Below are 14,554 nucleotides of genomic sequence, written 5' to 3'. Positions count from 1 at the left end.
TTTTCCACCTCTTCCTCAGTATAAAGAGGCGTAAGCTTATTGCCTAGTCTCCTGTTATTTTTAACAAGTACTTTTTCTCCAACAGGGAACTCCCTATCCTGCCTGTTCTTATTATGAGTTGTTAGTTCTCTTTCCTGTGCGTTTCTTAAGCGGCATGGTATTTGGTTGTCATCTCTAATTGAACGAAATACGGTAAGGGGCTTCATCCCCGTTAGTGTGTGAATGGACCTGTTATACTCAATCGTAGCTAAAAGGACAATTTCCTCAACATCATCAAGATTTTTGTCAAGTTTAAGGCATCGTGCTTTTTCCATTAGTGTGCTATGGAATCGCTCCACCTGACCATTTGATGTACTATGTAGTGGTGGAGCATTCGCAATGTCGATATTGAAGTGATTCTTTAATGTAGCTTTGATGCTGTGTGAATTCAGCGACTTCTCATTGTCGCAATAAACTATTCGAGTACCGAAAAACATGTTGAGTAACTGAAGGAGCTGTGGTTTGACATCTACTATCGTTCTTGATTTCAACGACTGTACTATCGCAAATTTTGAAAACTTGTCGATGCACGTCAAGAAGAACTTGACCCGGTAGAAAATATGTCAATGTGAAGAATTTCTCCACAATATGTTGGTATGGGCGTTTGAGCGATAAGCTGTTTCTTTGGGTGCCGATCATACTTCGCCCGCGAGCAAGTTCGACAATTTCCCACAAATTGTTTAACTTTTTTCTCCATTTTTGGAAAGAAATAATCCTCTAGAATTTGTTTTGTGTTCTCCTGCGCTGCTCGATGCGCTCTGCTATGTTCAGCAGCGATAATTTCCTGCTGCTCATTCGGATTCGTAATGTCGTTAACGAATTTCTCCGTATGTCTGAATTTAACTGTTGGAAACATTTCGACCAGTTCGTGCTGAAACTGTGCAAGTGCATGCAGATCGCAGTGTATTGCATTTACTGCTGTTGTGTTTACGGCCTCCTGTAAAAGTTCTAATAAATCCTTTTTTTCTCGGTAAGAAATGATATGCCTTGTCTTTTTTCCAAAAATTATAAAAGTTTTTCTTTGAGGTTCTGTACCTACCTCCACAATAATCTGGTTGCGGAAGCAATTTACCGGTTTTTCCGATCTTTCAATTGTATGGGTTGATGATTCCTCGCTATGAATTGTCTCGATGCTCGTGTTATCTAAAGCATTTATATGTTGCCTAGATAGAGCGTCTGCCACCACATTTTCCTTTCCTGGTTTGTAGATTAGCTTTGCGTTGCATTCGTCTATGAAGGCTTTCCATCTTTCAATTTTCGAATTAGGATTCCTATCCGAAACCGCAAAGGTCAGCGGCTGGTGGTCAGTATAAACATTAAGTTTTGTTACGCCGTACAGGTAGTTTCTAAGAGCTTTCAATGCCCATACAATAGCTAACAATTCCCTTTCATTGGTAGCGTAATGCTCCTCGCTCCCGGACAGAGTGCGAGAAATCATGGTAATCGGTTTGCCCTCCTGAGAGAGGACGGCGCTTATAGCATGCGCCGACGCGTCAGTAGTTAGATCGAATGGTTTGTTAAAATCTGGGTACGTCAGGGTTACATCCTCTGACGCTAAAATTTCTTTAATTGTTTCGAAGGTCTTTTTCTGTTCATCCGTCAAATCAATTCTGATTTTTTTGATTGGGACGCAGTAACTCGACCGTATTCGCCTCTCATGATGCTCGACAATGGTTTTGATATTCTAGCGAAATCCCTTATAAAACATCTATAATAACCCGCTAGACCTAGGAATGATCTGAGTCCCCTTAGAGTGGTGGGCTCAGGGAAACTTCGTATTGTGTCGACTTTGTCTGGACACGTTTTTATTCCTCCTTGTGAAACTAAGAACCCCAGGTATTCGACCTCAGTCCTAAAAAATTTGGATTTTTCAACCGACACTCTCATGTTGGCCCTAAATAATTCATTTAAAATTGATTCTATATCTTTCAGATGCTGCTGTTTGTTTTCCGAAAAAATAATAACATCGTCTACATAGACAAAACAGCTTTTCCCAATATGCTCTCTTAATACGTCGTCTATGGCGCGTTGAAAGATGCTCGACGCGTTTTTTAATCCAAAAGGTAACCGGCAAAATTCATACTTGCCATTCTTGACAGAGAAAGCTGTTTCTTCCCTACCACGCTCCAATAGTTTAATCTGATGGAAACCAGATTTTAAGTCCAAAGTGGTGAAGTATTTACTACCACCCAAATTGGAAAGAATTCCTGTTATGTCGGGAATTGGGTATTTATCACCGATAGTTTTTTCATTGAGCTTCCGAAAGTCAATAACTAATCTCTGCTTCGCCTGTCCGTTTTCGTCTACCCCCTTTTTCTTTACCACCCATATAGGGTTGTTAAACGGTGATCTTGATGGCCGGATAACTCCATTTGCTAACAAGTCCTTGATTTCTTTGTCACGAAATCCGCTACACTCGGTGGGTACGGGTATAATCTTGAGTAAACTGGTGTTTCGTCCTCCGTTCGAATTGTTGCTATCACCTTTGTATTGTACGGTAATGCCTCATTGGGGTCAGCAAAAACCCCATTCATCCTTTTGATCATCCTAGAAAAATCTTCCCTAACGTCTGTTGGTACTAGATTTGTTTGAAGCCAAAGATGGCTTACGTCATGACTGGAAATGAAGAAGATTTCCTCCTCACCAAAATCATGATTTATTGTGTTCGATTTAAGGTCAATGTTCGCATGGACCCTGTTTAGTATATCGAGCCCAATCACGCCATCAAATGATGTTAAGTCCGGTAAGATGAAAAATTCTGCCACTACACCAAATATTTTTATGTAGCATTTTTTTAATGATAGAAGTAACCCCGTGAATAGATTTTACAGAGAATGTGTCCCTGAAATGTTGTGTTCTTAAAGCCGGTGTTGGTTTTCATATTACTCCTCGACGCACCAGTATCGATAAGGAGTTTCACTTCTTTCCCTCCTAGGGACTTTGAAATCCAGGGTAGGAGGGACCTTCCCTAAAAAATTAAGTTGATCTAAACTTACGTCATCCGCCGCTTGTTCGGCTTCTGCACCGTACAATGATTCACTCTGTGGCTCAACTTCCTCCTCCAGATGATTAACACGTTGGATCTTTGGTCCTGTGTAACGTCCAGAATTTGCTGGACGTTTTTGTTGATACCCCTGTTGCATTCTATTACTGTTTCTTGATAGGCACCTCGGTCTCTGTCAAACGATTGGTGTTTAAATTTCGATGAGGATGGATCAACGTCCATTGGTTCTGCTCTGACTAGTCTGTCGCTGTCACGTCCGTTATTTACCCTTTGATTTTCCGTAAAATGAGGTGCATGTCCGGGTTTGTACTGCCTATTACTATAGTAGTGTGGGCTCTTATGAGCTGAGGGTGGATCATAAGTGTTTGTCCTATGGTTGTTCTGGCTTGAAATTATATTATTATTTTTTTTAATGTGGTTGCCCTCGACGTTCCTGGCAGCAAAATTGGCCGCGAACGCATACCGCTCATGGTTTGAGTCTACCTCCTGTGCTAAAGCAAAAGCAGACGGAAGGTCAGACGGCCGTGAAGCGAAAAGAATCGTCGCATAAGGGCTTCCTTAAGCCGGAAATGAAACCTCTTAGGGCAGTCTGCCCTATATTTCTCGTTTATAATTTCTGCCACGCTACTCTCGTAAGAAATTATAGTCTTATTAGCTGGGGTAACGTTAGCTTCTTTTCTACCCTCATCGTAGAATTCCAGACAGGACCTAGAACCCTGTCTTAAGCTGCGATAATTCTCGCTTTATAAGATATACGGGACGTTTGTCCGCGTACGTAAAGTCTAAATGTGCTATAATGGCATTAAAATTCAGCACAGTACTAAACGATGAGAGGGCCGCATCGGCAGCCCCTCTTATTTTGTTCCTCAAAATGGTAACTGCTTGGTAGTGTCGTTCACTGCCATCGTACCTTTTGAACAGTTCATAAGCTGCTATGCGCCGCTCCTCGCGCCATGACACATATGTGCCTATGTGACCATGAAATTCGGGAAGAGATTTCCATCGCATCAAGCGTTATGTCACATGTCACTAGTGGATTTACAGATACCTTTAGATATTTTTCTACCTTTGGCCTGCGGTTACCCGTCACTTGGAGCCTTGGATTACTAATAACTTCCTATCGAACTCTAACCTTTGTGCTGCCAAAGCACTTCTAATTTCCGTCTTAATTTAACTCGCTTATTTGTTCAGTGTTCATATTTGCTTTCTGACTTCCTAACTTTAAATTTCTAAAAAGGTCTTCAAGACTTTCACTCATTAATTTTTGTTCTGTCACTTTCCTCTTTTATTTTATTCACCAATTATTGTTATATTTATTCCAGGAATGCAGAGCATCTCACTTACCCTTCCATTGGATTTAGAATAGATTAAAATTAGGTTCAGGTTCTTCCGGTTAGTTGATCGGGCCAAAGGTTGTTCTTCTAAAGTCCACGTTGAGTCCAAGTAGTTGATTGTTGTTGATTTTAAGTGAGCCAGCTATCGTAGTCACACGAGTCGAGTTAAGAACTTTATATTTTTCTATTAAACTTTTTTCACTCGCGTGCCCCACGTTGGGCGCCAATTATTCAAATGTATTGTTCTAATTTTAAAATTATTTTATTTGCCGTCATCTCGGCTTAGTTGTCAAGTATAAAGTGCCCCTTAAAATTATTCCTAACTTAGCTCAAGCCACCAACCCGCATCGCGTTGTGGCTCCTCTGCTGACGTTTTGCTGACCTTGCGCCTCGTGCATGGTGTTTGTTTACTTTGATGTCTGGCCAATGTTCTCACCCAAAATGTGCTGACTTAGTGACATGTGCAGAGTGGTAGGCTCTTATTACGACGGGAATTAGGGTGTGTCGTTTCCTCGCGATAACTTATACGATGTTAAAAGGCATACATCTTCTATCCTATCTTGTGTATCTGCACATGCTCATATGAGTGTATGTATACGCATGTGCGCTTTCAGAAATTGAAATCATATTTTCATCACTTATCAATATACTTATTACATTTGCGCGCATTGACTTGCATGTTTATACATTCATATATACTTATATGTACATATATTTGCATACATTGCGAAACAAATAATGCACAAGCATACAAACATACATATGCGTACACATATGAATATGTCACCAACAAAAAATTTCAACCAAAAGGAATTTATTCATTAAAATCACCACTCAGAAGTCGTTTTATCGAAGAAAACATCATTTCTAATATGCCACACGACAATTTTAGAAATGAACTTCTTAAACCTCACGCTGTCAGATAAAACGATATACTTCGTCATTGCGGGTCGATTTCCATAAAATGTAAATGAAGACTAACTACAGAAATGATCCTGTAAAGTATAGCCTTAATTTTTCAACGGCCAACGCAGAGTATTTCAACCAAAATATACGCAAAATAGTTGAGAATTCGCAGAAATGAAAGACAAACGAAAGAAAAAGAAGCATAAGTTCAATAATGCATAAGCATACAAACATACATATACGCAGCAGCAGTAGGGAAAGAGGTAACAATCGGCGATCCATTGTATATTTCTTTCATGCATAACCAAACCATAATTAGGACAACGCAATACAAGTGTCAATGGTGGTGTTGGTGGTAAGCGCTTGAAAAGTTACGACGAGCACGTAGGTTCGAATCCCCACAGAATTTATTTTTAATTGAATATGTCACCAACCAAAAATTGAAACATTGTTCTACAAAAACAACAACAGCATAAGCATGGCAACATTGTGTTGTTGGTAGAAAAGCCGAGCTGTGCCGAAAGAAACGATCGCCGATTGTCACCGCTTCGCTTGCTGCTCGAACATCTTCGCAGACAAGGTTGCGTAGATTCATATTGAGCAAGGTTGCACAACCTGAATCTATCGCAACCTTTTCCGAACTCGTATAAGAAGTATAACTTCAAAAACTATTTCGCTATAAAACAGAAAAAGATTTTTCCTCAGAGATTACTACAAGTGGTGGTGTTAACAACAATACTGAAATTTTGTTGGTGCCAGAAACGTGCTTACCAAGTTTCATTAAGTGTCTAAATTTTTTATATAAGTTACAGCTTGAATAGGTACATACATATATAATCATATATACTATATACTATCTGTTCGGCTTCGTTTTAGGTGATACGGACAATCGTTTGGTTAGCAAAACTTATACATAAGGGCAAATCAGAATCTTGTGCAAATGGTCTTGCGGCCTTGCAATTGCAAATTAGGGAGCATATTTTTGCTTTTATACGTAATTTATAGCGATGCACCTGCTTCGCCCTTGCAAAGAAGCAACACTAAAACGCCATTGAATTATGTGCAACACTGATTTGTAAATTATCAGCTGTTGACAAAAAAAAACATTGTAAACAAAGAAAAGAAATGGAGCAAACCAGTTTGATTTAAAAAAGGCTAAAACGGGAAAAGCCGAATAAAAATTGGAGCGAAAAAGTAATCCAGGGTATACTGGATTTCTCGCAGGAAGCTCCAGGAGTAGAGGTAAGTGAAATTTTTTCTGTGAGCACTTATTCAACAATTTATTTAACAATAATTTTAATTTTAATAGGCACCAATAGCTCAAATTTTCTACAACCAGGATTGACGCGACGTGGGATTCCATACGTTGGAAAGTACGGCACCTGAAGGCTTCATTTAAAAAACCAAGCGATTGGCGAATGTCAACATAAGCAGGCCTTCTCGACTTCGATGCTGGGACGTCGAGTGTAGAAGTTATGCGTAACAAAATTTTGTCTAATGTTTATGTTTCAGGCAAAGTGTTGCAGATGTGCCCACACTTTAATCAATTAAAATATGGCGGGTATTGTCACTTGCGAAGCGAATGAAAATTTTGGCGAGTTTCGCCGTGGCGAATTGTAAGTTGCGAATCTGTAACGAATTCGCCAGAAAATGACGAACGAGTGGCGAAAATAAATTTTTGGTATTGCCGCTGGCGAAAAAACGGCATTCGCTTCGACATTACTATCAAAATTTAACGAATGTATTTTTTATTCGCTATTTGAAATGAAAAGGACGTAAGTAAATTTTGATCTTTATTTGAGCAATTGTAATTATTTAATTATATTTAACAAAACGATACTTCTAGAACAAAACGTACAACAACGCAGCAATTCCAAAAATTGGTTGCGTTAATGGAAAATAATCCGGACGTCGCCAGAGGAATGGAGAATTTTGGATCGACAAAGAAAAGCAGGGCAGAGCAATGGGACCTGTTCGCTGCCAAACTCAATGCCATTGGTCCACCATTGCGAAAGGGGCGCGAGTGGAATAAGGTAAAAATTTAATTAATTTGTTTGGTTGAAGTTACTTATGTGTAGCATTTAGGTTTGGTTAGATTATAAGCTGAAACTAAAAAAAAAAATAGCGACAAACCGACGCGAAACTGTTGCCACAGGAGGAGGACCTTATGCTCAGCAAAGTTTATCTCCATTAGAGCAAAGTGTGGATTAGCTTCTTCACCTTCAGGCGGTTGTAAATCCTACAGGCTTAGCATATGGCTCTAATGAAGTAGAAACTGCGGTAAATAGTAGTGAAATTCAGCCAGAAGAGCGCACGACCGAGGAAACGCAACGAGCCATGGATTTGGCATCGCAATCCTCAAGCAGCCGTCCTAGAATGACAGTAGAGGAAAGTGAAGTCATTCGGATGAAAGCGTTGGAAAAGCAAGCCGAAGCTCAAGACACCATTTCCAACAAAATGGCAAAAATCGAAAGAAAATGGATGAAATTGCAAGGTATGCCAGAAAAACATATGAACTGAAACAGGAAGAAATTAAATTAATGAAAATGAAAGAAGAAAGGAAGAAGGAAGAAAATTTAGAGAAAAAAAAGATATAAAGAAAAAATGGAAATAAAACTACAAATTTTAAAATTAAAAATGCAAAAAATAGGGTAAATAGGGTGTGTGTAAATAGATTGAATTTAGTTTATAGTTTATTTTATAAGAATGTGATGAATTTTTTTTATTTCATATTTTAACCGAACTTGAAATTGTGATTTTTTTAAGAAAACATGTGATGAATTTATTTTATTTTATTATTGTAAGTGTCGGAATTGAATCTGTGATTTTTTTAATTTAATTTAAAAGCATTTAGTTTTTGTAATTTTTATAGGTATATTTATTATCTGTGTAATATTGAATTTCAAAGTATTGACTAAAATAAAAGAATGCAATATATTATTCACTGAAGTCGGTATAGTTTCATTTACATCAAAGCATCAGCAATTTGTCTTCTGTGGCGCTCGCCTGGTGAACCATTGCCATTTTCATTAATTGGTTCCAATGGTACAACGGCATCAAAGAAGGTTTCAGCCTCCTTCGGATCACCGATTCTAAATTTTTTACAAATGTTGTGCAAGGCGCAGCCTATATTAATAACGGATGTTACTTTAGCAGGATCGTAGCGCATTTTTCTATCACTCAGAAGACATCTGAAACGGCATTTCAAAACTCCAATCGTACGTTCAACAACATTTCTCGCTTTCGCGTGCTTCTTATTAAAAATTGACTCCCTAGTTCCAGATTCTGCATGACAGAAAGGTGTTAATAAATAAGGGCTTAGTGAGTATCCGGAGTCACCTGCAAATATATTATTGTTTTCAATATTCATATGTCAAGATTAAACTTGCGCAGTAGTCAAATATTGCGAATACCCAAATAAATGGGGTTCTGATCTCCGTTTTGATGCGCTGCCTCTAAACATGCCTTTAGAGAACCATTGTTCCATACGAACGAATGGTGTGTAGAACCAGCATATCTAGCATCCACAAAACGGATATTCATATCATGATCACAAGCCTGCAATAAAAATACAATAAAATTTTTATACCAATTTTACTGTATTAAATTCATAAAAACTCACAATCATTGCATTTATGCTAAAAAATTCCTTTTCTGGTTATATAGAGGTGTTTGTTTGTGGTAGAAGCATAAATCGTAATATGGGTTCCATCGATGCAGCCTATTACATTTGGTATTCCCGATCTTGAATAAAATTTGCTCCTTGCCTGCTGCTTTTCTTCTTCACTCATATCTACGCTTATATGGGTACGACAAATTTCATTTTCCAAAATGGCTATGATCTCCTTTAAAATAAGGGAAACTGTTGGCTGAGCAAGCCCAACTGAAATTCATTCCCTATAGCTTGTTGGTAACTGCCATGTGCAAAAAATCTGAACGCGTTACACAATTTTAACATCGGCGTTAGGGAAGACGACATCCGACAATGAAATTTGTCTTTGATTTTATCCAGCACATACATAAATGCATCTTTACTTAACCGAAAACTTTTTTTAAATCTGTTAATAAAAACTTATGTGACGTGATATTTGTTTATGCACTTTTATAGCAATAGATACTTACAACACTGAAGAAAGTTCCATATGATTAGAGTGATCTCTTATGAACCGTCGCTGTCTAAGTAACTTCGTTGTTGTCCTTTCAACAAAACTGTCTTCAAAATATAAATCTACGTTGTTAAACATTTTTATTCACTTTTTTAAAATCACGGTAAAATTTCAAAACACGCAATAAGGAATAAGCGAATAATAACATTTAAAAACAATAACAATAATACGTCAAACATGTTAATTTCGGATGAACTCGTGTGACATTTCTCAATTATTTTAGTATGGCAACAAAAAAGTTGAGCGAATGTGTTCATTCGCCAGTCACAATATGAACATGGCGAATTTTTGCCTAAAACATTCGACTCGCCAATGCATTCGCTTCGCCCGTGACAATACTATGACATTGCCAGCAATGAAAATCTGGTACGAGGCAATGTATGTAAGTGAAATAATTGTTCCTGAAATAGCGAAAATTTCGCGGAAAAAATAAAGAAAAGGCAGAAATTGAAAGAGGTAAAGCTGAAAAAGAATTCAAGAACCATGAGTTGGATTTAAAAGCTTCAGAATTGGAAAGAGCTGAAGGATTGAAGAAACTTCAAATTGAAAATGAGGAACGCTTACAAAAGTTCGAAATTGAGATGCAATATAAGTATTCCTCTCAACAGTAATTTGCTTATCTCTGTACTTTATTTATTTTTGTATTTTAAAATTTGTAATTCCAATTACTGTTAAGAGGAATACTTATTAAATACGGTTATTGATGTTCTTCTTCTATCTTCTATCACTCAAAGCGTTAACTTTTTCATGTATGTCTTGAACTAAATACTTAAATTAAAATAACCATTTATTTTGTATACAATAGTTTTATGTATAAATATACGTAATTAAAAACTGGCAATTGAATTAAAATGCATTAAAGAAAACGATAATGCGTATAGGGCTTGTCTTTTAATTTCACCAACATTGTTGTGTATATGATCATCAGGTTCAATAGAATCTTCCGTGGAGGTTGACGGATCTGAACCATCGTCGAACGAAGTCGAACCATTATTAATTAAAATGTTGTGGAGAATACAGCATACAAGAAACCAATCGCAGCATAATCCGATACTATGTTCGATCGTTCAAACTCATCGGGCTAATATCGGGTGATTTTTTAAGAGCTTGATAACTTTTTTTAAAAAAAAAACGCATAAAATTTGCAAAATCTCATCGGTTCTTTATTTGAAACGTTAGATTGGTTCATGACATTTACTTTTTGAAGATAATTTCATTTAAATGTTGACCGCGGCTGCGTCTTCGGTGGTCCATTCGGAAAGTCCAATTTTGGGCAACTTTTTCGAGCATTTCGGCCGGAATAGCCCGAATTTCTTCGGAAATGTTGTCCTCCAAAGCTGGAATAGTTGCTGGCTTATTTCTGTAGACTTTAGACTTGACGTAGCCCCACAAAAAATAGTCTAAAGGCGTTAAATCGCATGATCTTGGTGGCCAACTTACGGGTCCATTTCTTGAGATGAATTGTTCTCCGAAGTCTTCCCTCAAAATGGCCATAGAATCGCGAGCTGTGTGGCATGTAGCGCCATCTTGTTGAAACCACATGTCAACCAAGATGCTAACAAACTTTTTGTTGCCAAAAATGGAAGAACTGAACTTGGTTGACATGTGGTTTCAACAAGATGGCGCTACATGCCACACAGCTCGCGATTCTATGGCCATTTTGAGGGAAAACTTCGGAGAACAATTCATCTCAAGAAATGGACCCGTAAGTTGGCCACCAAGATCATGCGATTTAACGCCTTTAGACTATTTTTTGTGGGGCTACGTCAAGTCTAAAGTCTACAGAAATAAGCCAGCAACTATTCCAGCTTTGGAAGACAACATTTCCGAAGAAATTCGGGCTATTCCGGCCGAAATGCTCGGTAAACTTGCCCAAAATTGGACTTTCCGAATGGACCACCTAAGACGCAGCCGCGGTCAACATTTAAATAAAATTATCTTCAAAAAGTAAATGTCATGAACCAATCTAACGTTTCAAATAAAGAACCGATGAGATTTTGCAAATTTTATGCGTTTTTTTTTTTTTTTAAAGTTATCAAGCTCTTAAAAAATCACCCGATATAAGTACATATAATATACTAGCAGACCCAGTCACGCGTTGCTGTGTAAACTCTAGTAACTCTTCACGGGGAACAGTTACCCCTTAATATAATGAAATTATTATATACGAACAAAGACGGAAACGTTAAAGCTGGTATAAAAATCCACTGAATTGGAGTTTGAAATGGAAGTACTTTTAATACGACTGAACAAAATTTTCATATTATTGATATTTGGCAAGAGTTAATACAAAAGAATTAATTAAAAAAATATTTTTTTTATTTAAATTTCTAACGAATAGTTTTAAATCTTTAAGAATAATATTCAATATTTTGAATTATCAATACTTTTAATCTCAATTTAATTTAGCACTAATTGGTGCACAATGTTTTTGGTTAATCCGTATTTAGCTAACACATATAGTTGCCCATGAGAAAAACATTTACCAAATCTAAACCATAAATGGACATTGTTTGGCCTTGAGATTTATTTATCGTCATTACAAAAGTTAAACGGATTGGAAATTGTAGAAGGGTATAGTAGAATCCGATGGTATCATTGGTATACGTGACAACAGGACCACTTCACCTTTAAACTTTCCAGGTATTGTTGTTCCTTCAAGAATATTTCCGGTGATCTTTTTGATAGTCAAACTCGCACCATTGCATAATCGAGGTGGATTCAAATTAGGCGAGAGAAAAATAGGTGAACCATTCTCTAATCGAAGATTATGTGGTGGCATTCCGGGTATATCTAGTGAATTTAAAAATTCAATTTGAAAACTTACACTTTCATTTTTATTAAGAACAGTATCGATTGATTTAAAAGACATCAATCGCCTGGTAACAACTGTTGTATTTGGAAGTTAATTTCGTCAACATCAACATTTTTGGCTGACAAAATAGCCCGCTCACTGAGCCAGTTATGATTCAAGCAATTACTCTGTATATTCGGAAAAATACTCTGAATCAATTAATTTTTTTCCTCAAGAACAGTGTATAAATTATCTGGCAGTTTAATGCTCTTTCAACACGCTTGCGTCGTGCCTCTCTGCTTCGCGCGTTGTTGAGGTTACATTTTTTCGGTGGCATTCGACTTAAAATAATAAGCTCAAAGTTTAAATATTAAAAAAAATCCAAAACATGCTATTATAACACATTGAAATGAGGAGTGCAAAATAATTTTTAATAGAAGTTGAATAAAAATAATGAAAATAAAAATATTTGCACAATTAAATAAAAATTATGAGGAGCTTCTTATAATTTTTTCATATATACTACTGTGATCAAATTGAAAGGAGAATTTTTAGTTTATTCTTTGCGTGTTTTTCGAATCGGTAAGTTGGTAGTACTGTTAGTGACATCTATGCTAAATTCCACGTCAAAATATTTATTAGTATCTCAAACGCGTTGTTTTGTGTGGCTCTAAAAGTGAATTCTTCGATTTTGACTATGTCGGAATTTATTGTACAAAGAACAAAGTGCGATAATGCACCATCTCATACTGCATTGGTTATTCGTGATCATTTCGCCACATTTTCCACTAATATTGCACCGCAACCCCCGCATTCGCCTGATTTACCTTCGTGTAACTTCTGGCTATTCAGCAAATTCACATGACCACCACGAGGACACCGTTTTGACACAATTGAGGATATAAAAGCTGAATCGAAGAAGCCTCTGATAGCCATCACGACGGAGGATTTTTCCAAGTGCATAGATGAATCGAAAATTCATTGGCATAAGTGTATTTCAGCGGGAGGGTAATACTTTGAAGGAAATGAAATGGACAAAACTCATGCTGGTATTGTCACTAGCGAAGCGAATGAAATTTTAGGCTATTTCGAATTGCGAGTAGCGAGCGCACAGTAAATTTATTATATTTATTTTTATAAAATTCGCATCGCCTCAATTGTCAAAATTTGGCGAACGTTTATTTGATTCGAGAATCTGATTAAAAATGGAGAAAACCTTAGTAAAATTTTAAAAATGTATTTATTGTATTTAATTCATTACAAATTTAATTATTTTCAGAATAAAACGTACTACTCAAACGCAATTTGATGTATTGGTGAAGTTGATGGAAGGAAATCCTGAGTTAGCCAGAGGAATGGCGCCGTTTGGCTCAACAAAAAAAAATAGGATGCAGTTGTGGGAAGCAATTGCTTCAGAGTTAAACCATATCGGCGCTCCAATACGTAGTGGCAGCGAATGGAATAAGGTAAGAATAAACATATTGATTGCATATATGTACATATCTGTATTAATTTGTATATTTCTTAGGTTTGGTTGGACTATAAATTAAAATTAAAAAGGAAAATTGCAGATAATCGAAAGGAGATTGCAGCCACAGGTGGAGGACCATACAACCAACGGAGTTTAACGCCTTTGGAGCAGGCCGTGGACGAGCTGCTCAGCTTGCAGCAGGCAGTGAATCCAAGCGGAGCCGCATTTGGTAGCACTACACCTGCACCTGCACCTGCATATTTAGAAGAAGAAAATCTGGAAGATGTCGAAGTGCAGCCTGAACAGGCTGGAAATGTTAGCATTTCGTCTAGGCAGGCACCTACATACAAGCAGAGTGGAGGAGCGCGAAAGTTTGCGTATGAAGGCTTTGGAGAAACAAGCAGAAACGCAAGAAAGCATTGTCGGTATTATGCAAAATATTAATTCTGTGTGTAATTAAATTTCTAGATACAACAGAAAAATTTACGAACTAAAAAAAGAAAAATTGGCGCTTTATAAAATGAAAGAAGGAAGAAAATAAAGAAAAAAATAGGCGACATAAAGAAAAAATTTAAATAAAACTAAAGACTTAGAATTAAAAAAACTGAAATACTCAAAATAAAAAAACGTAGTTCCTGCAATTCAAAATTAATTTCAGTTACTTTATTGTAGTTATGTTACATATATTTCACATATATTTTAGGGATGCAACTATACTATGACAATGCATTCGCAATTTGTCTTCGGCGATGATCTGCTACTGTTCCACTGAAGTTTCCTTTAACTGGTTCCAGTGGTACTACCACATCAACAAAAGTTTCTTCTTCAGAATCATTCACA

At 37.0% G+C, this 14,554-nt stretch overlaps 1 protein-coding gene and 1 pseudogene across 4 annotated transcripts in view; both read right to left on the bottom strand.

Moving 5' to 3' along the window:
- LOC120775178 (ADP-ribosylation factor-like protein 5B) overlaps positions 1-14,554 on the bottom strand; it is a 329,667-nt gene that overhangs the window by 67,313 nt on the left and 247,800 nt on the right. The gene's annotated exons all lie outside the window — the stretch shown is intronic.
- LOC120776212 lies at positions 5,207-5,389 on the bottom strand (annotated as a pseudogene).

The sequence above is a fragment of the Bactrocera tryoni genome, chromosome 4 (assembly GCF_016617805.1).
Source record: "Bactrocera tryoni isolate S06 chromosome 4, CSIRO_BtryS06_freeze2, whole genome shotgun sequence".
Lineage (NCBI taxonomy): Eukaryota > Metazoa > Arthropoda > Insecta > Diptera > Tephritidae > Bactrocera > Bactrocera tryoni.
This window is presented reverse-complemented; position numbering and strand designations above follow the sequence as displayed.